Source organism: Anabrus simplex, chromosome 14 (genome assembly GCF_040414725.1).
Source record: "Anabrus simplex isolate iqAnaSimp1 chromosome 14, ASM4041472v1, whole genome shotgun sequence".
Taxonomy (NCBI): Eukaryota; Metazoa; Arthropoda; class Insecta; order Orthoptera; family Tettigoniidae; genus Anabrus; species Anabrus simplex.
The window spans coordinates 92,994,413-93,022,281 of NC_090278.1; positions in this window are offsets into that span (position 1 = coordinate 92,994,413).

A 27,869-nucleotide genomic window follows, 5' to 3' on the forward strand; every position below is an offset into this window, starting at 1 on the left:
TAAATTATAGCTCTGACGATGAAACTAATTTTGCCGTCAAGGGAACGAAACCTTCTGCGGCTCGCCGCGTCACAATAACTGTGTTCCCAGTTAATTGTCGGGGAACGTCCGATTCAATCAGTTGTGATAGGCCGGGAGTCGGCATTTCATATTTCACTTCACTCTTTACATTATTATTCTTATCATGGTTATTATAAAGGATGGTCAAGATCTGACGCAGTGGCCGCGCTAGGGCTATGGAGACAAGCGGGGCTCGAATGCCACTATCGGCTGTCCTGACAATGATTTTCCATGGTTTCTCATTTTCACTTCCAGTTAAATGCTAGTTCAGTTCCTTTTCTCAGGCCACAGCCTATTCCTTCCGCTTCATACCCTAATTCATTCACCATCATTAATTTCATCATCATCCCCTTTACTGATGTTGGCGTCGGGAAGGGCATCCGGCTGTAAATTCATGCTGTCTAATTTCATATCACTTCATCCCCCACCACGTATGAGGGAACGGAACGAAGGAGTGGACATTAAGGATGGTCAAGATTTGAATCGGAAAATTATAAAATCTCAATTTTGAATTTTGAAAATACCAGTCCAATATTCCAAAAGTATAATGAATTGTCGCTTTAAAAACCGTTCTTCAAAAATGTATAATTTTAGCTGACACTGACAGTTTAATGTAATATTTGGGCCCTTCTCCTGGAAGACCATAATTAGGGCCCGGATGTTTATGACCTAAAAATGTATCAAAATATGACAGTAAATAAGACTAAAATTTTTTTTGGTCACATTTTCGAAATCTAAAAAATCTTGCCGCTGTTTAAATTAACATTATTTTGAAAATGTTCTATTACAATCTAGAACATTCAATAATAATAATTAAGTAATACTAGTCTATTAATTTTATTCTTTCTTCTTCTTCAGCCAACGGCCGTAGCCGTGTTGAAACACCGGATCCCGTGAGATCTCCGAAGTTAAGCAATATTGGGCGTGGTCAGGAGTTGGATGGGTTGCCACGCGCTGTTGGTGAGGGATAAGGGAATGGAGGAGCGGAAAGGAACTGGCCACCCTACCGCACGTAAACTCCGGCTCATGAACACCTTTGCGGAGGTTCGGACCTGCCTTCGGGCAGAATAACCCTTGCCTACCTTTTTCTTCATTTCGAATCACCCATCTTTGGGGTACGTCAGATCAATCACGTCTTAGATGCTTGTGATCTTTTCTTCTCCCATTAGTTCTTCATTCTAACTTATCTCCTCCTCCTTTCCTTCTCTGATATCTGAATCGATATTCTGGTGTTGTTCTTAACTTGGAACCCCTTAGTTTTGTCTTTAGTCACGGTTTTGGCTGTACCATTCTTTAACATGAGTTCGGTAATCTTAAGATTTCTCAGATCCTTTTCAACTTCCTTAAACCAATTGGGCTTAGACTTTTTTTTTTTCCAAAAGAAATCAAAGGTCTGTTTAGTTAATCTGTCAGGATTCATTCAGAACATGTGTCCATAGAAATCAATCCTCCTTTTCCTCATGGTATTCGAGAGTCTCTCCGACTTTATGTAGAGGGATCCGTTTCAATTAAAAATTTCGTTTTTATTTTGGAATTTGGGACCCATGATCTTCCATAATATTTTCCTCTCCTTGATTTCCAATTTCTCCATTTGCCCTTTCCTCCCCATGACTAGTGTCTCTGCTGCATTGAGTGCTTCCGGCTTAATTACTGTGTTATAATGCCTTGGGAGAGTTGGGAGAAGATCAATTTGGCTTCAGAAGAAATGTAGGCACACGTGAAGCTATCCTGACTTTACGTCTGATCTTAGAGGATCGAATCAAGAAGGACAAGCCCACGTACATGGCATTCGTAGATCCAGAAAAGGCATTCGATAATGTTGATTGGACCAAGCTATTTATGATTCTGAAGATGATAGGGATCAGATACCGAGAACGAAGAATTATCTACAATCTGTATAAAAATCAGTCTGCAGTGATAAGAATCGAGGGCTTTGAAAAAGAAGCAGCAATCCAGAAAGGAGTGAGGCAAGGCTGCAGTTTGTCCCCTCTCCTTTTCGATGTTTACATAGAACAGGCAGTAAAGGAAATCAAAGAGAAATTTGGAAAGGGAATCACAGTCCAAGGAGAGGAAATCAAAACCTTGAGATTTGCCGATGATATTGTTATTTTATCTGAGACTGCAGAAGATCTCGAGAAGTTGCTGAATGGTATGGATGAAGTCTTGGGTAAGGAGTACAAGATGAAAATAAATAAGTCCAAAACAAAAGTAATGGAGTGCAGTCGAACGAAGGCAGGTGATGCAGGAAATATTAGATTAGGAAAGGAAGTCTTAAAGGAAGTAGATGAATATTGTTACTTGGGTAGTAAAATAACTAACGATGGCAGAAGTAAGGAGGACATAAAATGCAGACTAGCACAAGCAAGGAAGAGCTTTCTTAAGAAAAGAAATTTGCTCACTTCAAACATTGATATCGGAATTAGAAAGATGTTTTTGAAGACTTTCGTGTGGAGCGTGGCATTGTATGGAAGTGAAACATGGACGATAACTAGCTCAGAAAGAAAGAGAATAGAAGCTTTTGAAATGTGGTGTTACAGAAGAATGCTGAAGGTGAGATGGATAGATCGAATCACGAATGAAGAGATACTGAATCGAATTGGTGAGAGGAGATCGATTTGGCTAAATTTGACGAGAAGAAGAGATAGAATGATAGGACACATCTTAAGACACCCAGGACTTGTTCAGTTGGTTTTTGAAGGAAGTGTAGAGGGTAAGAACGGTAGGGGTAGACCAAGATATGAATATGACAAGCAGATTAGAGCAGATGTAGGATGCAATAGTTACGTAGAAATGAAAAGGTTAGCACAGGATAGGGTGGCATGGAGGGCTGCATCAAACCAGTCTATGGACTGATGACTCAAACAACAACAAATGCCTTATTTTGGTGTTCCAAGAGAGGGCTTTCTTATTGTACGTGTTTTTGGTTTTCTGGAAAGCTGGTTCTATTTTGGTCCTTCTCGCTTCCATTGCTTTCCCTTCAAGGTTCTTTCAAGGTACTTGAAACTCTTCACCACCTCTATTTTTTGAGCTCCTACTTTAATTATCTTAGGAGTGTCAAATATATTCGTCATGATCTTCGTCTTTTATTATTATATTTTGTATTTTTTAACTCTCGACTCTGCACAGAATGAAATAGATGTCACATTTTGATACGCGATATTGTCCTTTCAGGCTCCTCCCGTACACTTGTTAACTCTTGGGACCTGCTGAGGGCGCTCCCGCCATAGTCCGAGCGCCTCAAGACTAAAGAGACTGGACAGCAGCCAGGGTGTGAAAGCCTTTGCCATTTTCTTGAAAACAGAAAAGGAATTTGTTTACACCGAAATAAGAATCATATCATTGTGTAACTGAATATCACACCACATAATTTCGACTTCGCTACATTTATCCGTCTCTTTATGTAATCAATTACAGAGTGGAATAACATTAAATCTTTTTGAAAAGGCGGTGGGGCGGCGCCCAAACACCCTTCATTCACGAACCGCCACTGCTATGTATTAACTACAATTTCGTGCTTGAAGCATTGCGAACTATTTCTTTCGACATACACAATAAATATTACATTCATCGAATTACTATTATCGTAATATATATTAGGCCCACATTATTTTATCATTTATCAATCACTATTATTATCCAAACATATGCCCTGATTTTGATTTCAGTCAGAAGGCCACAGCCGCTTCCTTCCCATTCCTAGGCCTTTCCGATCCCATCGTCACCATAAGAGATATCTGTGTCGGTGCGACGTAAAGCAAAAAAAAAAAAAAAAAAAAAATCAGTCCAAGACCAGGCCATGAATGGAATGGTGCTCCACCTAATTCCAAGTATTTGAATTGCGCCGGGTATCACACTACTTACGAGCGATAATTGATGAATAAGCGAAAGAAGTGAGCCTATAGAAGAACCCGCATTGGAATGAACGTTGAAACTGAGAGGGGAAATCAGGGAATCCAGGCGGAAACCTGTCGCACCTTCGCTTTGTCCAGGACGATTTCACTAAATAAATCTATGTTTATAAATAAAAATATTATTATTATGATTATTATTATTATTATTATTATTATTATTATTATTATTATTATTATTAGCTAAGTGGCTTAGCTGTTGGCTTGCCACCCGAAAGGCTTATTTCGAATCTCGGTCGATTCTGGGTCGAGACTTCTTTCACCTCAAGAATCACGTGGAGTTAGGAAGGACATCTAGTCTTCAACCCTCGGCCAAAACAAATAAATGTTTTTGTATTCCACGAAAAGGTTCTTGATCCAGACGCGAAGAGATGAAGCCTACTTGTCAAAGGATTCCAAATGGTCGGAAATGAATGGAAAATTATCTTCATGCTTGTTTGATTCTCTCTGAAACTGAATATTTTTAATGTTGCCTTTCAAATAACCCCGACTGGGAATCATTGGGGTAGGTATGCGAGATATGAGACTCATTTCTTAAGGCATCAACAACAGAACCAAATAGAGAATATTTCACTCTAGAGTAAAGCCTGTACGATGGTAGGAACGAAAATTCTTCGCAAAATCTCACAGACTGCGCTTTGAAAGATATAATAGTGATTAATTAAACCGTAGGTATGTAAAGGAACTCTAGATGCGCTAGGCAGCTGAAGAATAGCTCAATTAAAAGTTGTAACTGTTACATTTCACTTACATAGAAAGACACGTGCAATTACCGACTAGTTATAAGAGAGATAATTATTTCTCTTGAATAGAAACTCCCCGGGTCGCTTCCTTCAGTCTGCCCCGACTAATTGACAGTCACCAGGCCAGCATTTCCCTCGAGCACTCTCTATTCAAGGTTTATTTAAATAAATAAAAAACAAAGCATCTGTTCCTGGTAGTATAATAGATGGAGAGAATATCACTCGCCAACGAGGTACAGGATGACAGCAAAATAGATTTAATGGAACAATATATTCTTGAGGCTGGACAAAAGTAGCTTATTTATTGACTGTTTGAATTTTATACATTTTTATTGTCGAAAGTTTGAATACTAACATGTACAGGGTTGGTCATCCTGACAAATAATTTGAAAAATGGTATCTCGTGCCGTTGTTATTTTATCAGACGCTGAAATTAGGCTTCAGATCGCTTCGCGAGGCGGTGTTGCCAAGCCTGCACCTGATGCGTTTGCGTTGCCTGTCATTTGTACCACTATATGGGCGACACGGTGGGTTTGCGTTGCCTATGATTGGTACTACTATATGAGCGACACAGTGGGTTTATGTTGCCTGTCATTAGTACCACTATATGAGGAACACAGTGGGTTTGCGTTGCCTGTCATTAGTATCACTATATGAGCCACACGCTGAGTTTGCGTTGCCTGTCATTAGTACCACTATATGAGCCACACGCTGAGTTTGCGTTGCCTGTCATTAGTATCACTGTATGACCGACACGGTGTGCCTGTGTTGCCTGTCAATAGTACCACTATATGAGGAACACGGTGGGGTTGCGTTGCCTGTCATTAGTATCACTATATGAGCCACACGGTGGGGTTTCGTTGCCTGTCATTAGTACCACTATATGAGGAACACGGTGGGTTTGCGTTGCCTGTCATTAGTACCACTATATGGGCAACACAGTGGGTTTGCGTTGCCTGTCATTAGTATCACTATATGAGCCACACGGTGGGGTTTCGTTGCCTGTCATTAGTACCACGATATGAGGAACACAGTGGGTTTGCGTTGCCTGTCATTAGTATCACTATATGAGCCACACGGTGGGGTTTCGTTGCCTGTCATTAGTACCACTATATGGGCAACACAGTGGGTTTGCGTTGCCTGTCAATAGTACCACTATATGAGGAACACCATGGGTTTGCGTTGCCTGTCATTAGTACCACTATATGAGGAACACCATGGGGTTGCGTTGCCTGTCATTAGTACCACTATATGAGGAACACCATGGGTTTGCGTTGCCTGTCATTAGTACCACTATATGAGGAACACCATGGGTTTGCGTTGCCTGTCATTAGTACCACTATATGAGCCACACGGTGGGGTTGCGTTGCCTGTCATTACTACCACTATATGAGGAACACCGTGGGTTTGCGTTGCCTGTCATTAGTACCACTATATGAGCCACACGGTGGGGTTGCGTTGCCTGTCATCATCACTTAAGAGACACCTTAATTTCACCAACATAACCCTTTCTCATGAAAATGCATTTTAAAAGGGAGTAGATAATAAGGTAAGAGGCTGATAAATATTTATTTCTTCATTATGGTGAAAGTAACAAGTATCGCAATAATCTATCCCTTTTTTATACCTTGTACTATTCTGTACTGATCAGGAGCTAATATCTATGTTAGATTAATAATGAGGACAGGTTGTAAATCTCCGTTTACCAGAAGCAGACAATAACACGTAAATTGCCTGTACCTGCCTTGTTCCGCCGTGTTTCAGCGGCGTGTAGTGGAGAACGTTCAATTAAAGTTTGCTAGGAAATATGAAGGGAATTACATTATTGTTGTCATCACAATTGAACTATAAATAGTAGAATAAAGATTGTAGGTCGTAAGGTAAGAGCTCCAGTAAAAAGGACAATATCATTGCCCTTTCACATTTAATCCTTGATATTTATGTTTTAAGGATACAATGTTTTCTTCAGTTTATGTCTCAAGAATGGGGAAATTAATTATTGGTGTTACGGGGTTACCCGTGGATCAGCAGAGATGAAAGAAGGTGTGGGCTGGAATGGGTCTAACTACAAGTCCGAAAGATGAATTTAAAATTTAAATAAAGGTTATATTTTCAATAGACAAGATTTAACAAATGCTTACATAGAATTTGAAAACTTAACAAGTCAATCAGGTACAAGACCAGAAAAGCAAGGATTTAGAGACAAATTAATGATCTGGGCTTCAAGCCCCACCTTTTACAATCTCTGAGCTCTCACCTCACAACCACAAAATTCCAAAGGGCAGAAAACCCCTAATTACATGGAGCACTTGCTCCCGCCTAGTAATATCAAGCCTCCTAGAGGCACCTTTCAAAATACCAGAAAGAGCTGACCGCTCTCAATCTTTCAAGCCTATCAAAGGCAACAACCAATATTACTATCAACTGCCCTCAAGGCACACCTATCAAGAAACAGGGGTATCTAGTACCCAATCTACTGGGCCTTCGTGCAAAAGTAACAGATTATTTAAATGGCCCCCAAAAAAGACAAGATGAATGGGGGCGTGTACTTGCATTCCTACATGAAAGCTTGTTAAAACCTAAGTGGCGTTAAGCCGATACACAGGGGCTATTCCCATACTATAGAGGTGACTCGTATAATTTAACACATTAACGGAGAGAATAAAATCGGTTATGAAAACGTAGTCACCTCAAATCCAAATTGAAGGGGAGCTCAAGAGGGTAAAGCACTCTCTATCCCCGATTTACAGTTAAAGTAATAAGAAAATGTTTACATAAGCCGGCACTAAGTTACATTTTTAAACAGGTAGGATACTTTGAAAAGGTTTCGAACCTTCCCCGGGGGTTAAACTGCTGAGCAAGAAAGAAATAAAGATGTTAAAGGGCCATTACCTTTGCTGAAGAGCAGCTGCTCGAAGGAAGAGGCGCAACCCGGCCCCTGCTATACTTCCATACACTAAGCTAGATGTTGTAGACGTGGCGACGAGCCATGAAAATCAGCAGTTTTTAAACCTTCATGGAAGATTCGAGACCTTTCATGAATAATTAAGACACACCCACAGGCGTTTATTGGTTGATACAAAAATGGAGAAGAAACACAGGATAGGTTAGAAATTAATTACCAAAATTCGGGATTGGCTAAATTCAAAACTGGCGAAAAGGAGGGAAATATTGCCAACCCAGAAATAAATGAACATCACTTAGTTACCAGAAACCTAGAGATACAAAACTACTTCAGAAAAGTTCTTTCACTTCGCACCAGAGTGCAGGATCCTAGGTTTTAGTAGTGACACCTTGAGACAAAAGTTCAAATTTATTACATTATCAGTTGCACATTTTCATCAGTAGGAGAGTACTATTAGGAGCAGAATTAGAATGCGCGAGATAGCGGTGTATCTCCCGGTACAATTGGTTTAGTACCCTAATATGTAACAACAAATACAATAAATATATTGTCAAACTGCATGTATACTTGAACACCAATGCATGACCTTTTCTGTTCATTTGTTTACTGCTCTTTAAACAATACATGATAGGCAATAAAATCAAGTTATTAGGACTTCATTTTCTTAATTCTGTATCTAAAAATATTTACAGTGATTTGGAAGTATATGAGGTACAGTACTAGCACATATTCAGCTATAAATAAGTTCTTACTGACGTGAGCCGTACTTTAGTTGCATCAGTCATAAAGTTTATATACTGTAGGCGATTCAGTGGTTCCAGTCATTCTCTAATACACTGATGCTATATGGAAAGACAGGAAACTTTCGATCTGGGCAGTATTTAGTTAGCAGGGTCTAGAGCTTTCATTTTCATAATTTTCAGGTTCGTTTTCTCTCATTGGCCGATACCTACAAATTTTGAAGCGATGAAGCTCTATATGCATAATTCTTCAGCGTTTAATATTAGAAGGGGTAACAATCTCGCTGCAGTGTTCCCTCGAAACAACAATCTCCACCTACGGTTATTATTATAATATTATTATTGAATATGCAAAGCAGTTTGGAACGCAATTTTACACAGTATACCAGGGTAATAGTTAAAATACATATTTACCGGGCGAGTTGGCCGTGCGCGTAGAGGCACGCGGCTGTGATCTTGCATCCGGAAGATAGTAGGTTCGAATCCCACTATCGGCAGCCCTGAAAATGGTTTTCCGTGGTTTCCCATTTTCACACCAGGCAAATGCTGGGGCTGTACCTTAATTAAGGCCACGGTCGCTTCCTTCCAACTCCTCGGCCTTTCCTATCCCATCGTCGCCATAAGACCTATCTGTGTCGGTGCGACGTCAAGCCCCTAGCAAAAAAATAAACATATTCAGTTTTACAATGAAAATGATTTCATGTATCTAATCGGCGGAAAATGAAGTGGATGAAGTTTATAAAATATATGTAACAGCACGGCTTCTTAAACAAATGATACAGGGGTTTTGATAATGCAATGTTGCAATAATTCAAATGAGAGTTCAAGTCATGCCTTCTTTCAAATGCAGCACATTCAAACAGTAGGTGGTCCACGTATGGTTACCGGAGGATATTTATTCTCTCCGGTGAAGAAGGGAAGTGCTCAACAGGATTGTAATTTTGCAGACTTTTGCGATGGCTATCACAATATTATGCGATGAAAACTGAAACAAATAGTCAGCATTGCGCACTATTAATAAACTGATATTACGCGTGTGTGTGTCCAGCTCTTGTTCCGTTTCACTACGGTATCGGGTGTGAAATGAGATGAATACGGCCGGATGCCCTTCTTGACGTCAACCTCATCAGAGGAGTTAATGAGATGAAACGAATGATGTGATATATGATAGGAGGAAGGGAGAGGGTGAAACACGATGTCGGTTTGTAGGCTTCTCCTGTCGAATAGCACCAAGGGGTCTGCTCAAGGCTTAACGTCTCCATCCGACTGACAAATCATCAACAGCGTCTTATGACTTCACTCCATATGAACACCGCGGAGAGGTTTGGAATTTAATCCAGGCTTTCGGCACACAATCTGGTGATTAGAAATTGTATACCACCACCTCCCCTACCCTGTCGGCCAACATTCTGATGTTGCACATTTTTTCTACCACAGTGTCAGACTGACCTCTTAATGATCATAATCCATAATCTAAAATTGTTATAACAAGAATTGTGGCAGTTACAATGCACGACTATGAGGGTTGGTAATCTAAGGCTATTTGATATGAGCCTAGTTTAATCATAAAATGAATAAGCAATTACTCTAGAACAAGTCAGGTTAACTCTACGTGTTGAGATTCTAACTGTGGCACCTTCGCCTCGAGAGAAAAGGTTCGCCGTTTAATAGTGCATTGAAGTCACTCTGACGAGTTGCAGCAGACTTGCATATTGATTACATTTTATAAATAGGTACAAGGAGCATCATCTCTAACTGTGTCAATACATTCTTACCTTGTAGATGTATCCTTTCAGGATCATGCTCTACAAGGGTTTAGAAGAGAACAGATGTCGAAGCCCTTCTGGTGACAAAGATTTAAGACGGTCAAGAATTATTTACTTAGTTATACTCGGGTACAGTCACGAAGTACACCATTTTGCACTGACAACAAAACAATATTATATATTAACAATGACAAACAATAATGAGGATAAGCAGTAAAATAACAAGGTATTATCCCTCAGGGTAGACTCCAAATTTGATAGAATTCCCGCGAGAGATTTCAATGGGTTTGTAAACAGCGAACCTCATTTACAATGGGCTTTCGCCAGCAACGTTCTGGTTAGGTTGTCAACAGAGGAAAGAGTGGTTACTCCTTAATAAGTAGGGTGTACACATTTGGTTTTGAAGATATAATGGATAATGAAGATGTCAGTTTCTTGTAGGACTTCGCTGTTATAGGAATATAGAACGTTGATGGAGTGATAGGCGCGCACGTGGAACAGGGTGGAGAGACCTATTTCGGATTCTATGAGGATGATCGTGCAACGGGGGATCCAACCCCTTGAGAATAATATTGTAGTGATCCGTGACAAGAGCGAGCATAAAATTCACGACTGGAGTTATTGTTGTGTTGACGAGAGAACCATCAGCTAGGCAGCCTTCGCGAGAGCCTGGCAAAAAGCAATGGTAAAAGAAGTTCGCTGTATATAAGCGCAATGGAATCTCTCGTGGAAGTTCAACCAGATTATTCTGCCTTAAAGTTTAAAAGAAATAATAGTAGCAAAATACCTGGGAGAACTAATTAATACCACAGCAGTTGGGTTCAAAACTACTTCATTGTATTTCTGTCTTTTTTAAAAAACGCAGAAAATATACCAAGGAATAAATAATATGTTCGGTACACACTTCATCAATTGGTTCGAACCTGTTGCACATATACAGCAGAATGTTAAGTAACATATTAATGCAGTATCCACCTCCCAAAAGAAAAAAAATAGATGGAATCAATTTTCAAATGTTCTTTTTTTCCATACGCTTGTTTACATATTTTATTTTTTAAGTAGCTAATTAAATAATTATGAATGAAAACATCATGAAACATTAATGAAGTTTTTTCCTAATATTTTAATTACATCTTTAAAATTTCACAACATTATAGCTATAGGCTAATCATTTTTGAGAAAATATGCATAAATGACCAAAAACTCTATTTTTTCATTCATTGTTTAAGTAACACAAATAATGTGGTGTAGTTTACATCACAGCTACTGCCATATTTTGAAAGATCCAGTTTCGAATCTTTAAATATTCCCCCCCCCCAAATACGTTTATCAGGGGCTAACCTAGCGGAGTTCAAGATGTTTTGGAAGGACGTGGGTTCAATTCCTCGCGAGAGCCTGGCAAAAGCCGATGGTAAAAGAGGTTCGCTGTTTACAAGCGCATTAACATCTCTCGTGGAAGTTCAGCCTGATTTGATTTCTGACTTAAGGTTTAAAAGGGGTAATGGTAGCAAAATACGTGAGGGAGCTAGTTATTACCTCCTCAGAAAAGACACATAGTCTGAGTACCAGCATAATTTCTGGAGGCAAAGTTTGCCGCCGCTTGGATTCCCTTTAAGGCAACAGCTCAACAATAACAAGTGTGGCGAGGGTCGATGTGTTGGGAGTGGCTAGTAGCAGTACCGGTTGACGGGGAGGGGCCACTTCTAACCACAGGGGGAGAGGGGGCACAGGAGCACTGCCCGTACTGGAGAATAACTGTACATTCCCCCCACCTGTGGCTGCCTGGGGGAACTGAAGCAGCACGCGACTGAACTTCCGTCACATGAAGGAAGGAAGCCCATAGGCCAGAGGCAGTAACGCTGGTTGTCAGCCTGCGAATGGAACATCTTCGACACTTGCAGACCAGGAGCGGGGAAGTGGCGCGTTCGATTTTGAACCAATTTGAGGGAACCGCAAAAATTATTTGTCAATACCTTGTTTTACATCTTCAGTGAAAACATTTAAATATTGTAAAATTTAGCTCTGTAAAACCATTACACGATGATCGCTGTAGATTTGCAGGGAAGCCAGTGATACTAAGCTACCACGCCAACAAATCTCGGGATAAATTCCTTTGAGGACTTGCAACCAGTTCGTAATTGTAGAGGACTATTACTAAAATATCTATACTTAACTACTACTGAACGTTCTCTCACGGAGTGTGTTAGGGTCGCGCACCTGTGAGCTTGCAAAGTGGGTTCAAATCCCACCGTCGGCAGCTCAGAAGATGGTTTTCCGTTGTCTCCAATTTTCACACCAGGCAAATATTGGAGCTGTAACATAATTAAGGCACATTCCTATCCTACCGTCGCCAAAAATCATTCGATGTGTTAGTGGGACGTTAAGAAAGTAGTAAAAAATAAATCAAATCAGAGAAAGAGTGGTATATACTTGTGTATGCTGGCCTGCACAACAAGTATGCTATGAGTTTTGCATAAACAGTGGGGTCGATCAAAACGCCTAAAATATATGTTTCTCTCGCTACATTAAGGAAGAGCAGGCTAGGCAACACGTCCTACTGTTGTTGTTTGAGTCATCAGCCCATAGACTGAATGTCTGAATCATATGATAGCGTGTTCAAACCTGGTAGAGGTTGTCGCAATTTTCAAGGGTGCAAAAAATTGGACACTCCATGTCGGCATGTAAAATATCTACGGTGACATATTTTGTGTTTACCTGACAAAATGAATTATTGTTGTTGTTGTTGTTGTTGTTGTTGTTTGTGTCATCACTCCATAGATTGGTTTGATGTAGCTCGTCTAATCTGTCTACCCCTACCGTTCTTACCGTCTACACCTCCTTCAAAAACTATCTGAACAAATCCTAGATGTCTTAACATGGGTCCTATCGTCCTGTCTCTTCTTGTGGTCGAATTCAGCCAAATCGTCCTCCCCGCAACAATTCGAAACAGTATTTATTTCTTCCTTCGTGATTCGATCTACTGTACCCATTTCGCCTTCAACGTTCTTCTATAACATCTCTTTCTTTCTGAGGTAGTTATCGTCCATGTTTCAGTTCTGTATTAACACTCAGTAAATATGTGACCGATTCCCCAGAAAGGATGTGGGTTCTATTCATCGTCAGAAAGATAAAAATGACACGAGGTTTTGATTTCTGGACTGGCTCGTACCCTTGAGGATCACTCACCCTCCTTCAGAAATGAGTACCAAGTCAATTCTTGATGGCGAAGACGGCCGGACATTAAATAAATCACTCTCTCCCACCGAGTGACGAGGCTATAAGGATATAGTTTTGCTTAATAATAACTAGCCCCTTACAAATTCAGATTTGCTGACATCTGGTCGAATAAAATTGAAGATCGAAACTGGCACGTGATCATTGTCTTTTTAGTATTTTGAAAGTAATTTTTAGATGTTCGTCATAATTTAAGCCTTGTATATACTGGCTGCACAAGAATTATGCTTTGAATTTTGCATAATTATTAGGAGTTACGCTCAATCAGAACCCTTGGAATTCATGTTACTCTTACTGCATTACGGGAGAGCGGGCTGGACGACACTTCCTAATAACAAAATTAGTTTGCATTCTAATCTGTTACTGCCTAAGAATCCATAAGTCTAGTCATAGTTTAGTACTTTGACTCTGTTATCAGCCGTTAAAATACTACACATTCATATTTTTATTGATAGTATCTTACTTCCCCGCCCCATCATAATGTTAATATAAATGTAAAACCGAGGTTAACTAAAATGAAACTATGTCCAGGTTCTCATTCTGAGTCAGTATCATCCGAAACTGCAAGGTCATTGGAATATTATGTGACATGATGATAGCCTGAACTCGTGTACTCCTGGCTAGTTCCTCAAAGAGTAGATGGTTCATCTGATAAATAACAATTCTTTAATGTTATTGTACCGGGCGGTACACCTCCAGGCCGCTAATTCAAACTTTGCGCCAGTTGAAAATCCTCTGCTGGAGGAAGTCCGAACTTTATCTAATGTATTAATTTTCAAGTTACCCAGAAGATGTCACTACTTGGAAATTTTGAAGTTTCTGAACTGGGTCGTTTTCGACGTATTTTTGTTTTGCTTGTAGTAAGAAGTGTGAACTTTCTCTTCTAGAGGACACTACTGAAGAACTACAATAGTGCACCCTAGTGCAAGGTGAAAGAACTGTTTTTTGGAGAAATTTTTATTTCAAAAGTTTGTTCTTGTTAAATTTCTTTCTGGTATTGTTTAAGTTGGCCGTATTCCCCTTTCTTTCCCCTTGTTTTGAATTTAGCCAATCCCGAATTTCTTTAATTAATTTACGACCAATAAGGGGTTTCTTCTTCAAATTGGATATGCTGCTTAACCCTAACCAATAAATGATTGTGGGCGGGTGTTTTCTTTCCTGAAACGCCTCGAACTTTCCGCGAGAGTATATAAACTGCTGATTTTAGGGTCTCTGCGCCACTTCTGTACCATCTTTCAGTGTGTAAAGTACATAGCAGGGGGCGGGAAGCGCCTCTTTCTTCGGACAGCAGTTCAACAACCAGGTAATGGCCGTATAATAACTTCTTTTCTTGCTAGCTCAGCAGTTTAACTGTCGGGGTGGGTCCGAAGCGTTTCCACCATGTAACTTTTCCCTAAAATATAAAGACTCTTAGTATCTATTCTCTTTTAAGCTACGTATTGGGATAGAGAGTGCTTAACCCTCTCGAGCTCCCACTCATATTGTTTTGAGGTGAACTTATTTCTCACAACCGATTCTTCCTTAATGTAATGTAAATTGTTCTTTTCTAAAGTCACCTCCGTAGTATGGGATTAGCCCTTGCATTAGCGGCCTAGAGCCAGATTAGGTTTTAAACAAAATGTATTAGGAGTGCAGATCGCCTCCTCTCAAATTGTTATTTTAGAGGTCATGTAATTAACCTTTTTCTCACTTAATAGGCCTCAGTAGGTTGGGTATTTTACCCCTGTGTCTATGTCCTTAGAGGACAACTTGAAGGTCGAGTTAGGTGTGGCCTTTTTGATAGGCTTAAAATTTTGAGAGCGGATCGCTCTTTTGAAATTTGTTTCTGCGTGCCTCTCGGAGGTCTTACTGTGTAATTTGGAGCAAGTGCTCCTGGGCATGATTGGGGTTTTCTGCCCCTTTGTTAAACCTTATGTACATGTAAGCTTGGGCTAACTGCTCAAGAATTGTGAGTTCGGGGCTCGAAGCCCAAAGCCTGTAAATACTGTTGTTGCTCTTTTGTTGCCTTGCTACTCTGTACCTGCCATTCGTGTTATTTCTGAATTTTGAAAAGAAAATATAACCTTGTTAAATTTTACATTAACTTTAATTTCGTAGTTTGAGACCCGTTCACCCCCGCACCTTCTTTCACCTCTACCTACCACAAAAATACGGTAACAGTTATGACCTAGTATTTTTCGTCTGATGGGTTTATCTTACATTAACGAAGTAATTAGAGGATCTGAAGATATTAATAGTCTAAGCTATGGAGATTAGGAAATGAAGTCTTAAAGGAAGTAGATAAGTATTGTTATTTGGGTAGTAAAATAACTAACCATGGCAGAAGTAAGGAGGACATAAAATGCAGGCTAGCACAAGCAAGGAAGAGCTTTCTTAAGAAAAGAAATTTGCTCACTTCAAACATTGATGTAGGAATGAGAAATACGTTTTTGAAGACTTTCGTCAGGAGCATGGCATTGGATGGAAGCGAAACATGGGAAATAAAATTGAAGCTTTTGAAATGTGGTGTTACAGAATAATGTTGACGGTGAGATGGGTACGTTGAATCACGAATGAAGAGATACTGAATCGGATTGGTGAGAGGAGATCGATTTGGCTAAATTTGACCAGGAGGATGGATATAATGATAAGGGACATCTCAAGACACCCAGGACTTATTCAGTTGGTTTTTGAGGGAAGTGTAGGCGTTAAGAGCGGTAGGGGTAGACCAAGGTGTGAAGATGACAAAAATATTACTGTAGATGTAGTAGTTACGTAGAAATGCAAAGATTAGCACAAGATAGGATGGCATGCAGAGCTGCATAGAACCAGTCTATGGACTGATGGTTCAACAACATAGAGTATGTCGGTGTTTGTATTTACTCTTGTAGTTTTAATTAAATTTAGCGATCGAAATTTTCTGAATTTTTTATGTAGCCTATATACTCCTGGGCATCTTGAGATAAGTATCCAATTGGTACTAACGTTTTTTTAACTACTCATGACTCATGATATCCCATGTATCAACGCTTTGTGAACGGTTACTGGCATCGGGTACCATTTATTACTATGATACGTATAATTAAACAGTTTCTTTGCACAAATTCTCCAGTGCAAGGATGTTGAATGTCATAACCACAGCAAATAGTGTGTAATATGACAGTAAACCTCTTTATTAACCCTCAGACCCTTCCCTACAGAAAAAATTAACACATAAATGAGGGTAACAGGTTCTAGCAGACAAAACCATATCATAGATTATATATTCTATCTATAATAATAAAGGACGTGTCTGTCTGTCTGTCTGTCTGTCTGTCTGTCTGTCTGTCTGTCTGTCTGTCTGTCTGTCTGCGCGATACCCAGCCAAATCTACGGTATGCAGAAATGGGAAATTTTTGATGTAAGAGTATTCTTAGATGAATCTTTATACAGGTAAAAACCTGCCTTCATTAGGCCTATTTACTGTTAATCGTTTTATTTACGTATTTATTTATTTATTTATTTATTTATTTATTTATTTATTTATTTATTTATTTATTTATTTATTTATTTATTTATTTATTTATTTATTTATTTATTTATTTATTTATTTATTTATTTATTTGAAAACTATCTCCCATCGGACGCAGTAGGCCTATACTCTCAAAATGTTTTTTGTAATAATTATTATTGTCCGCCTCTGTGGTGTAATGTTTAGTGTGATTAGCTGCCACCCCCGGAGGACCGGATTCGATTGCTGGCTCTGCCACGAAATTTGAAAAGTGGTCCGAGGGCTGGAACCATCTCAACCATCTTCGAAGTGGTTTTCAGTGGTTTCCCACTTATCCTGCAAATAAAATGCGTGGATGGTACGTAACTTGCGGCCATGGCCGCTTCCTTCCCTCTTCCTTGTCAATCTCTTCCAGACTTCCCATAGCCCCCACCACAAGGTCCCTGTTATGCATAGCAGGTGAGGCCGCCTGGGCGAGGTACTGGTCCTCCGTCCCAAAGTCTCAGACTCCAGGACACTGGCCTTGATGCCCCTGCTATACGAAACTTCACGAGCCACAACTGGTCACACACATGGGACGATACCTTGCTAAGCGCTGACACTGGAGAAGGTAAAAAACTCACCAAATTTTGGCAGTCAGCCATCAACTCGGCTGAAGTTTATGTACCATACGTGTTAAAGTGATTCTTTGGTATATTTTTATGACATATAATTAAATAATTAACATGCGATCAGTACATATGCTGTTATGAAGTTCGTGATCTTTTCATCAACTCACTGTTGTTTGTTTTATTGCATAAAATAATTTGGCCACTGTGCGGCTTGGCTGGGTCATTACGTCACTCCCTCCACCACGGAATATGACGGTGTTTCTCTTGCATCCTGTACATTACTCATTCAAAAGCAGCTCAATAAGCCTGGAGATTTATCTCCATCACACGAGCTTCATAGGCGGGTCCTGAAGTGTAAACCCACTCTTCTGTAATGAGTGGTGTCTTGAAAAGGATAGTCGAGAATCACAACTGGTTGGTCCAGCAAGTAGCCTTATGACTCATTTATCAGTAGTTCATGTTTGGACAGAGAAAGTAGAGGTCTTGAAGGACCTTGGGAAAGTCGTAGTTAAACACGTCCACTATCTATAACCTTGGTGCTGTGATAGAGTGATTAGCGCTATATCTTCTTCTCCTTAGGGCGCCGTCTCCCTAGGAAGGTTGAAACTGCGGCTCAGATCTTTGAGTCAGGAATTTCTCCGTCTCTCCACAGATTGTTTTCCTTCAATGATGATGATTTGGGGAAGTTCACATCCCATGATGTGCCTGAGGTTTTGTTCCTTCGCGGTTGTTAGAATCTTTATTTTCCTCCTCATTGGTCTTCCTTTCCACCCAGGATATTCAAAGCTTTATTCTGTAGAAGTACATTTCAAAAGCCTCAATCCGACTCTCCGGCAAACGGCTGAGCGTTCAGCCTTCAAAATCATTCAAAAGGGCAGGGAAAACATAGCATCGTAGCATGAAAACACGGAATTGAAGGTTGAAATCTCTACAGGATATTTGAAGGAGACACTTTCTGAACGATTGTGTTATTGATGCGCTGGGAGGACTGCTTAGGTGTTTTCAAAAACACAGTCAGCTTCGTCTTGCTAATATTCATGCTCAGGCCAAATGCTTCCCTGATCCTTACAATATTGTTAATAACAATTTGAATGTTATTGTATTTACTGTTAATGTAGCAGTGGAAGGTAAAGACTTCTACTACCTGTAACCTCGGCACTAAGTGTAATAGAGCAATTGTGATCTTCATACATCCAATAGTTTTGATGCATGGCCGTGAATTACGTAAATTAATTAATTAACTTTTCTCAAATTATCACTTTGAATTTTTCTATTGGGTATGCCCGGAGCAGGGAAGTCGTGCGATACCGCGGTACGCATCATGCCGCGTCTCGCTCAGAATTGAATCTCCTGATTACAAGTTACATGTCGAGTAACATTTGCTTCGCTCTTTACTTAAAATTTCCTCCAATATTTAGTAATTACCATAAACAAATGCTATTAAGAGCTCATGAAAAACATTTCCCATTCTCATGAGAAAATTAAACATAGGCTATCACTAAATAATTAATATCTCATGTACTCATGTAATCATACAAGAGGTGATATCCCCCTCGTAAGACCATTTACGCCCCCATGACACCTTCGCATAACAGCTGCCCCATCATAAGTTTATGACACAAGCTTGTTTTTGATGTTAAATTGTTCCAATTTTTTAATCTTTGGTTCCAAGTTGTGATTCTTTTTTCCTTCTCACATACATTTATTATTACTATTATTATTCGAATTCTTCGTATTATTGGATATTGTATTTTTAAAAAAATACCTGTAAAACGTAAGTAGAAGACAAAGACAAAGTCACCTCCGTACTGGCCATGAAGGCACTTGGAGGAGTTGAAGGTAAAAGCTTCCACCACTGTTAATCGCGGCACGTAATAGGGTAGAGTGGTTAGATCCACACCCAGCCGCCTTGCCCCCAGAAATTAACCTGGTACTCATTTTTGGTGTAGGCTGAGTGAACCTCAGAGCCATATGCACTTCCGGAAGTGGAAATCTCGTTTCTTAAATTGTATGACTTCCTGACGGGGATTCGAACCCACGTCCTTCCGGGCGAATCATAAGTAGAAGGCTGGAAAGAACTTCGTGCTCTCCTCGACTGTATTAGATTCGAACCGACAACACTCAGGAAATTCCCACGAGCCGCCACTCACTCTCACATGCATAAGCCTGGGATATGACACTCGGCTATCACCCCCATCCACTGTGCTTCATGTTTGCTCAATAATGCGTTTGAGAATCCACTTCCATATACAGCTTTCCTGGCTCAGGCTGCAGTGCGCTGGCCTCTCACCGCTGGGTTCCGTGCTTCAAATCCCGGTCACTCCATGTGAGATTTGTGCTGGGCAAAGTGGAGGCGGGACATGTTTTTCTCCGGGTACTCCAGTTTTCCCAATCATCTTTCATTCCAGCAACATTATCCAGCATCATATAATTTCATGTGTCAGTCATTAAACATTGCCCCAGAGGAGTGCCACAGGCTTCGGCAGCCGGCACAGTTCCTATCCTCGCCGCTAGATGGGGCTTCATTCATTCCATTCCTGACCCAGATGAAACCGGAAACATCCTGTGGATTTTCGTTTTCAACATTGCACATAAACTTCTCTTTCATAACCCCCCTCCGTGACACCTGTGCATAACAGCTGCTCCATCATAAGTTTGTGCCACAAGCTTCGTTAAATTGTTCCAATTCCTTAATCTTGGGTTTCAATTCATGATTTTTTTTCTTCCTCTGCTTTCAAATGGTTTCTGTTTACATAAATAAACGAGCTTGAAGATTGAGAATGTGCACATTCACCTGAGAGAGAATCAACAAGAATAAAAGGAATGTAATGTAAGGAAGAGTGGCCATAAACAAGAGGATGAACTGGAGCACGCGATAGACAAGAATGAGGCAGTAAGAGGCTGCCCACCTCAAAACACCTTGCACTAGATGTCTCTTTGTTGTTGTTGCCGTGGCAACAAACCTGTTTTAGCTCGAACATTCCTGGTCGTAAAAAGACACTGTGGCACTACCTCATCCCGACACGGGCATTACATTACTGAACTACAGACCCGGATTCGCCTGCGGATATGAGACTGTTGGCTTTGTGTTTCTTACACAATATAGCTGTTGTTAGTTCACAATATCTCTCTTAAGGGGAATTAGAATCCTAAATGTAGGAAATTAATATATACTAGAGGACTCGCGCTGCTCCACAACAACAGGTCAGATACCTCGTCTTGATATGCCTTTCGTAGTCATATTGCTTTGTCTGCCATTTTCAATGGTCTTATTAACGTTAACAAGAAACGTGTTATGGTATGGTACAGTTCACAGTCAGAATTCATCCGTTCTGATGTCATCATGCCGTCTGTTTGGTAAAAATCTTTTCTTTTCTTAATCCTGCAGTTCTTGATGTAAATCTTGGTATTGTGTCGTAGAAAGCAGTGGCAGTTCTATATAGAACGGTTGTCCTGTGAACTCATAGGTTAGTCTCGAACGAGATTATTTTTTTTTCTAGGCAAACTGTTCTTAAGATGCTTGGACTTCACTCTTTATAGTGTAGCTAGGTTATTCTTCGATAGGTGTTGTCAGGTAATGTCATGATGAAGTCTGTTTGTACGTAGACTTTTTTCTTTTGGCAACATGCAAGTTATTAGGAACGCTCTGCCATCTGTTGAGTACATTTGGAAGCTGGGGAAGGTCAGAGAATCAAAGAGTATCTAGCAGGGAATAGTATTCTTCCGTGATAAGGGGAAGTGTGTACTCTCTGGCTTGACAGGTAGTAATCAAACATGGCTGCATGCAATGACATCACCAAGGATGAAGATCACATATATCAGAATAATAATGCAAGTGTCAGTCGCTTAGCAACCTGCTAAGTAGAGAATGTATTGCGGGTTAGGGTAAGCCTTCGCCTGAACTTAGAGATCTATTCATGTCTCATGATTCATCCAAAGATAATTCCAGAGGGAACAAAACAAAAATGAAGTAAAACGGTCTGTTAGAACGGACGGACAGATTTACCAAAGCTGATTTTAGTAAACCCTTTTAAAATAAAGATTTAGACATTGGACCAACAAAGTAATTTAAAATGTCATGATTACTGTGGTGTACCATGTGTTGTCTAGTTTTAGGAGTTTACGTTCATTTCTGTGGCCAACTGGTTAGAATGCTGTATACCTTAAAATGTTCTTCTCTCTTAATTACTGTATAATCTATGATGACCTGGCTAACATACCAGTGGTTCCAGAATTATTCCCTTTCCCTTTCCGAAGTACCAGATTGAAGACCATCTTCCATGTTCCCTACGCCCGCCTTTCTTTTCTCCGAAAGTTCTTCATTGTGCGTATTCCTGCTGTTTCTTCTTGTTTCATTACGGCATCTATAGGACCACGGGTAGCTTTCTCATGGTTTGGGTTTTCTTGTGCTTATCACAGAACCTTTTCTTCTCTCCCACTGGTGCTTCTCTATTCTATTCCTGTAGCTTTCTCTGTCACTGATCTCAGGTGATGAAATGGCATATGGCGTTTAGTGCCGGGAGTGTCCGAGGACAAGTTCGGCTCGCCAGGTTCAGGTCTTTCGATTTGACGCACTTAGGCGACCTGCGCGTCGTGATGAGGATGAAATGATGATAAGGACGACACATACACCCAGCCCCCGTGCCAGCGAAATTAACCAATGATGGTTACAATTGCCGACCCTGCCGGAAATCGAACCCGGGACCCCTGTGACCAAAGGCTAGCACGCTAACTATTTAGCCATGGAGCCGGACTGAGCTCTGGTGTGTACTTTTATTTCTCCAGTTCTCTGTGCCTTCCACCTTGATCACCATTTCAGTCCAGGCAACAGACTTACTTCCCGTATCTCCTCTCGTTATCTCCCATACTCCCCATGTCGATCCTTATCTTATTTCTTCGAAGATCGTCCTCATGTTACAGTATAGTTAGTCCATTGATCTTCTTTCCCATCTTTCACCCCCTCTTTTTGGTCCCAGTATGTTTCTCAGAATTTTTCTTCTTTCTCCAGTTCCTAGTGTCATCGTTCCTCACTGTTGGCTTGTATGCCTGATCTTTGCGTCTCTTAATATGTTTCTTTTATTGTACACTTCTCTTGTGTCTATTTTAACTTCTCGCTGCTCCTGTTCCTTTCTGTTACGTATTCTCCATGATACTTCAACATTTTTACCTTCTGCACGGTGCCTTCTGGTGATTTCCAATCCCCGGTGGTGTTCAGAGTCTTAAGTCCTTTCGTAGGCGATCCGAATCGCTACCCTTTTGGCTACCTTGCTCATGGTGTCGAGTTGTTTCTCTGCATCATCTTCCGTCTCGCTTACTGTGGCTATATCGTCCACAAAGGCTCGGAGGTCCACCTGTGACATGGTACTTATAATTCTTCTTCTGTGAATCTGTCTTTAGACAGGTATCAGCTAGACATTGTAATCGTCAGTGATTCTCTATCCTTGTTTCAGTTGCTCATAGCTTCTACGTTGCTTGACATTTTTTAACATTCCAGATCTTATTCTTATTCTTCTTCTTCCTCCTCTCCCTTTCCTTCCACCTATCTTTCCCCTTCATCACCCTCTGTTGAACACAATTTCTACGTAGTATGTGGCCCAACCACTATATTTTCCTCTTCCTTATCCTTTTCATCAAATGTACAGTATCATCCCCCCCTTCATTATTTCTCACTTTACCTGTTCACTTCACTTTTCCCATTATTCTCCTCAACTATATTTCAAAAATTTTTGCATCTTTCTTTTTTAATGACCATGTTTCATCTCCGTCTATGTATAATACCTCATCAATTTATAGGAGTCTAGATACATTCTTATCATATTCTTCCTTCTGTCGTAATACTTCTTACGTACCGAGCTCGATAGCTGCAGTCGCTTAAGTGCGTCCAGTATTCGGGAGATAGTAGGTTCGAACCCCACTGTCGGCAACGCTGAAGATGGTTTGCCGTGGTTTCCCATTTCCACACCAGGCAAATGGTGTGGCTGTACCTTAATTAAGGCCACGACCGATTCCTTCCCACTCCTAGCCCTTCCTGTCCCATCGTCGCTATAAGACTTAACTGTGTTGATGCGACGTAAAGCAACTACAAAAAAAAACTTCTTACGTAATGTAGCTTCACATATTTTTCCTTCCAGCTCTGCGGCTAGCTGGTTGGCATGTTAGCCTTTGGTCCTGAATTAGATTCCCAGCCGTATCGGAGGTTTTGATCTTCAATGGTTAATTAATCTGATGGGTTTTAGAATTATCATATATACAGCCAAATCCCACAGACGCAGGTCACCCATGGGAGTCACGTTGAAAGCCCTTCACCAGACTTACCTGGACACTATTACGAGAGCCCGAATTTTGGGGCAGTAAAAGGTTAGAATACAAAGTTCCTGAAGCGAGTAACAAGTATACTAGCCTGCACAACAGTTGTGCTATGAGTTCTGTCTCCCTCTTCCTGAAGCACTAAAATACTCTCAACAAGTGTCCATAGAACCGTACCCTTCTTTCCTTCTGTTCTTTGATACTTTTTTTTTTTTCATTTTGGCCTTGAACTTTTCTGGGCAATTTTCTCTCTCTTCCTGTTTTATTTAAGCCGACCTTTCCGAATCATATTCAGTGTTTCAGCTGCGTACTCGCCCTCGGTTTAACAACAGCGGCTAGATGCCTTAGGTTATTATTATTATTATTATTATTATTATTATTATTATTATTATTATTATTATTATTATTATTACTTCAGCAGCTCGCCAACTTCAATTCTGGTACATTCGCATGTTTGTACGGACAAATATTATCAAGCATAATCATGTTTCAGTAACTCAAATAGCTATTTCTTATTTGCTTGTTGAACTATCGTTGAGGAGCTTGAGTAAACATTTCTGCTATCAAACAGTGGGGTAGATCAAGGTTATACACCAGTCTGTTCTTCCAGTCACAACTAGTACTCAATTAACCACTAATCTTTAACGTTCTCTGCCAGGGCCTTGTTTCATAAAACATCCTTAACTACTATTATTAGTAAGAAACCAAATAATATTACTATTATGTTTCATAGAGTAATTAGTAATTAGTTTATGAGTCAAAATTATTAGTAGATATTTCTAATAAAATTAGTAAGTTGTTTCAAATACATGACTAATAAAATTTACTCATATTATTGGGATTATTTCCATGAGTGTATTTTGACCCATAATGCATATTATTAGTGAAATCAAAGTTAGTAGTATTTTAATATTTTAGCTTAAAATCGTGAAGATAATTGAAATGCTCGACTCTGATTCAAATAATGGTGTGGAATGAGTACAAGTATTATCCGCTCAAAAAATGTTAGACAAAAAACAGCCTGTACTGGTACACAACAAACATAAGAATACAATGAGAGATTTAGGTTAGATTACATAACTTTTGAATATTTGCTTGATAGGACTGGTAATAGAATGTTCCACTGCGAGGAATGAGGCATAACCTCAAAACAGCTGCTCCACATTGCACTCCATGAGTTGGTAGTGATACACAGTATCATTGTGTTTCCCTAGTCCAGTTCTGCTCGGAGACTCCAGCTATCCTTTAAAATTTTGCCTTATACCACCAGTAAACCAAGATGGTGGTTGTGATTACTATTGTAAGAGGAAGTACAACTAGGCAGTCATCCTCTATATAACACTAGTCAGATAAAACAATGGAAGGGATCCGACACTTCGAAAAACGAAGGTATCGGCCAAAGAACGGCAAAAGCCACGAAAGGCGTGAAAATGAAAGACTCCCCAGGCCTCGAGTGCTCTAATACCGTCGGAGTCGGAAAAGAACAAGAGTTGAGGTCGGATAGGATAGATGAAAGTGAGGAGCCTGGCACAAGTAAGTCCCGTGGTCGCCAACCCACTCTCCCAAGTTGAGAGCCCCTCGGGAGCCCTTTGATTGTCTATTACGACAGGCAGGGGATACCGTGGGTGTATTCCTACCGCCCTCACCCACAGGGGGTAGTAAACCAAGACTTTGCCAGTCCATCTCAACAGAGATTTGTAACAGCACATAAAATTAAAAAAGGTAACAAGGATGGTTATAGTGTGCAAAAGGCTGCGAATAGTTGGCGCTTTAACTCAATCACTTCCCGCAAAGGAACTTTTTTTTCTCACATTATTTTCACTTCTTTCATCCATTCTCATATGTATCACAACAACGAAAATATCAAGTGACCCTATAGAACATATGGATTAATAGCTGGTTGTAGTCATGCACTAGCCTACTGTTACGAACAAACACAAACCAAGAACCTATGCAACAGACCGATCCTAACCTCCATTTGTATCAGCTGACCAATGAAGTAATATTACGAGTGAAGATATTTTATTAGTCATGTGTAAATCTTTATGAAACAGAATTTAGTTAACTAATAATTATTTTCATGAGTTCTAATATTATTAGCTAATTTTATGAAACAGGGCCCTGGACTTAATGTTTACGCATTTTCACTTCGTAAGTTGATTTCTTGTTTAAACTACATGGCACTGCAAAATCGACATTCCAAACATGTTCGGCTGGGCCGCACCATGGTGTGATAACTCGTCTGTTATGAACCATATTTCTGTCTGTCTAGATGCTCATGTTCCAATGTAACTTGTAGACTACCTGCTCCTGGCATACAGTAAATAGGCTATGTCATAGACCTGTCATGTAACAAAAAGTTCGACGGGGGTGTTACCTAGCAACCGTGCAGGTTGTGATGTAAGGTATGAATGGATTGCCAGACAATGTAACCTAATAACTGTGTAGGCTGTGATGTAAGGTACGGATGGATGCCCAGACAATGTTACCTAGCAACCGTGCAGGTTGTAATGTAAGGTATGGACGGATGAGCAGACAATGTTACCTAGCAACCGTGCCGGCTGTGATGTAAGGTATGGATGGATGCCCAGACAATGTTACCTAGCAACCGTGCAGGCTGTGATGTAAGGTATGGATGGATGCCCAGACAATGTTACCTAGCAACCGTGCAAGCTGAGATGTAAGGTATGGACGGATGAGCAGACAATGTTACCTAGCAACCGTGCCGGCTGTGATGTAAGGTATGGATGGATGCCCAGACAATGTTACCTAGCAACCGTGCAGGCTGTGATGTAAGGTATGGACGGATGAGCAGACAATGTTACCTAGCAACCGTGCAGGCTGTGATGTAAGGTATGGATGGATGGCCAGGCAATGTTACCTAACAATCGTGCAGGCTGTGATGTAAGGTATGAATGGATGGCCCGACAATGTTACCAAGCAACCGTGCAGGCTGAGATGTAAGGTATAGATGGATGGCCGGACAATGTTACCTAGCAACCGTGCAGGCTGTGATGTGGGGTAAGGATGGATGGCCATGACCGGGAGACATATTTATGATCATTTGGTTTTCGAAAAGGGAAAAGTGGTTTCTATTTTTAATGAAGTATTCACGTTTTATTCTGTATCTGTCTTGCCGAAAATTGTGCAATATGTACTATCCCACAGCCTCCAAGTTTCCTTGTAATGTTATTATTACTGAACTGAAAAAGTACAGCTTGCATGACATGAGAGAATTATCATCTGCTTTTATATATGGTTTACCAAAACTGTAGGACCCAATGAAGCGTCCTTGTTAAGTTCTCCTTTTGGGAGAACCTAAAGGGTTAAAGAGGAAAGAACGAAGTATTAGAGAGCTGTGAGGAACCCGAGGGAGTGTATTCGACGCAGTAATGCTCGGAAGGAGTGGTCTGGACCTTGTAAATGATATTAAAAAAGGTCACATTCCTCGCATACAGTTCAATGGTAAGGTTAAAGCTGTGACCTAGATGAGTTCGCTGAAACAGCGTGTCGAATCAATAAACAGTTGTTGAAGGTGGCTCTCTGGGAGACAAAACCTTCCAGTACAGTGTTTTGTTTAACAGTATGACCGCAGCTCGGAGTTCACCGTTAAAGCATTCTGTGAGGTCCATTGTTCTGGCTAAAAAATCAATAGATTTATTCATTAAGTATTCATTAAATATTCATTAAGTTTTACACGGGAGTATTTTTGTATTTATAACGATAGGGTTTATGAGATTCTCAAGTAGACGACTTAAGTTTTACCTCCTGGAGTGTGGCCGTAATTACGTGCGGCGTTTTACCAAAGTTCTCCCCGCTGGTGCATAGACAACTTGAAGGAATACTGGGAAAGACGAAAGTAGTTGACAAAATGGACAATAAGAAAGAAGCCTAATGCCGAGCGAGTTGGTCATGCGGTTAGGGGCGCGCAGCTTTGAGCTTGCATCCGGGAGATAGTGGGTTCAAACTCCCATGTCGGCAGCCCTGAAGATGGTTTTCTGTGGTTTCCCATTTTTTTTTTACAACAACTTGTTTTAATGTCGCACCGATACAGATAGGTCTTATGGCGACGGTGGGAGAGGAAAGGGCTAGGAGTGAGAAGGAAACGGCCGTGGCTTTAATTAGGG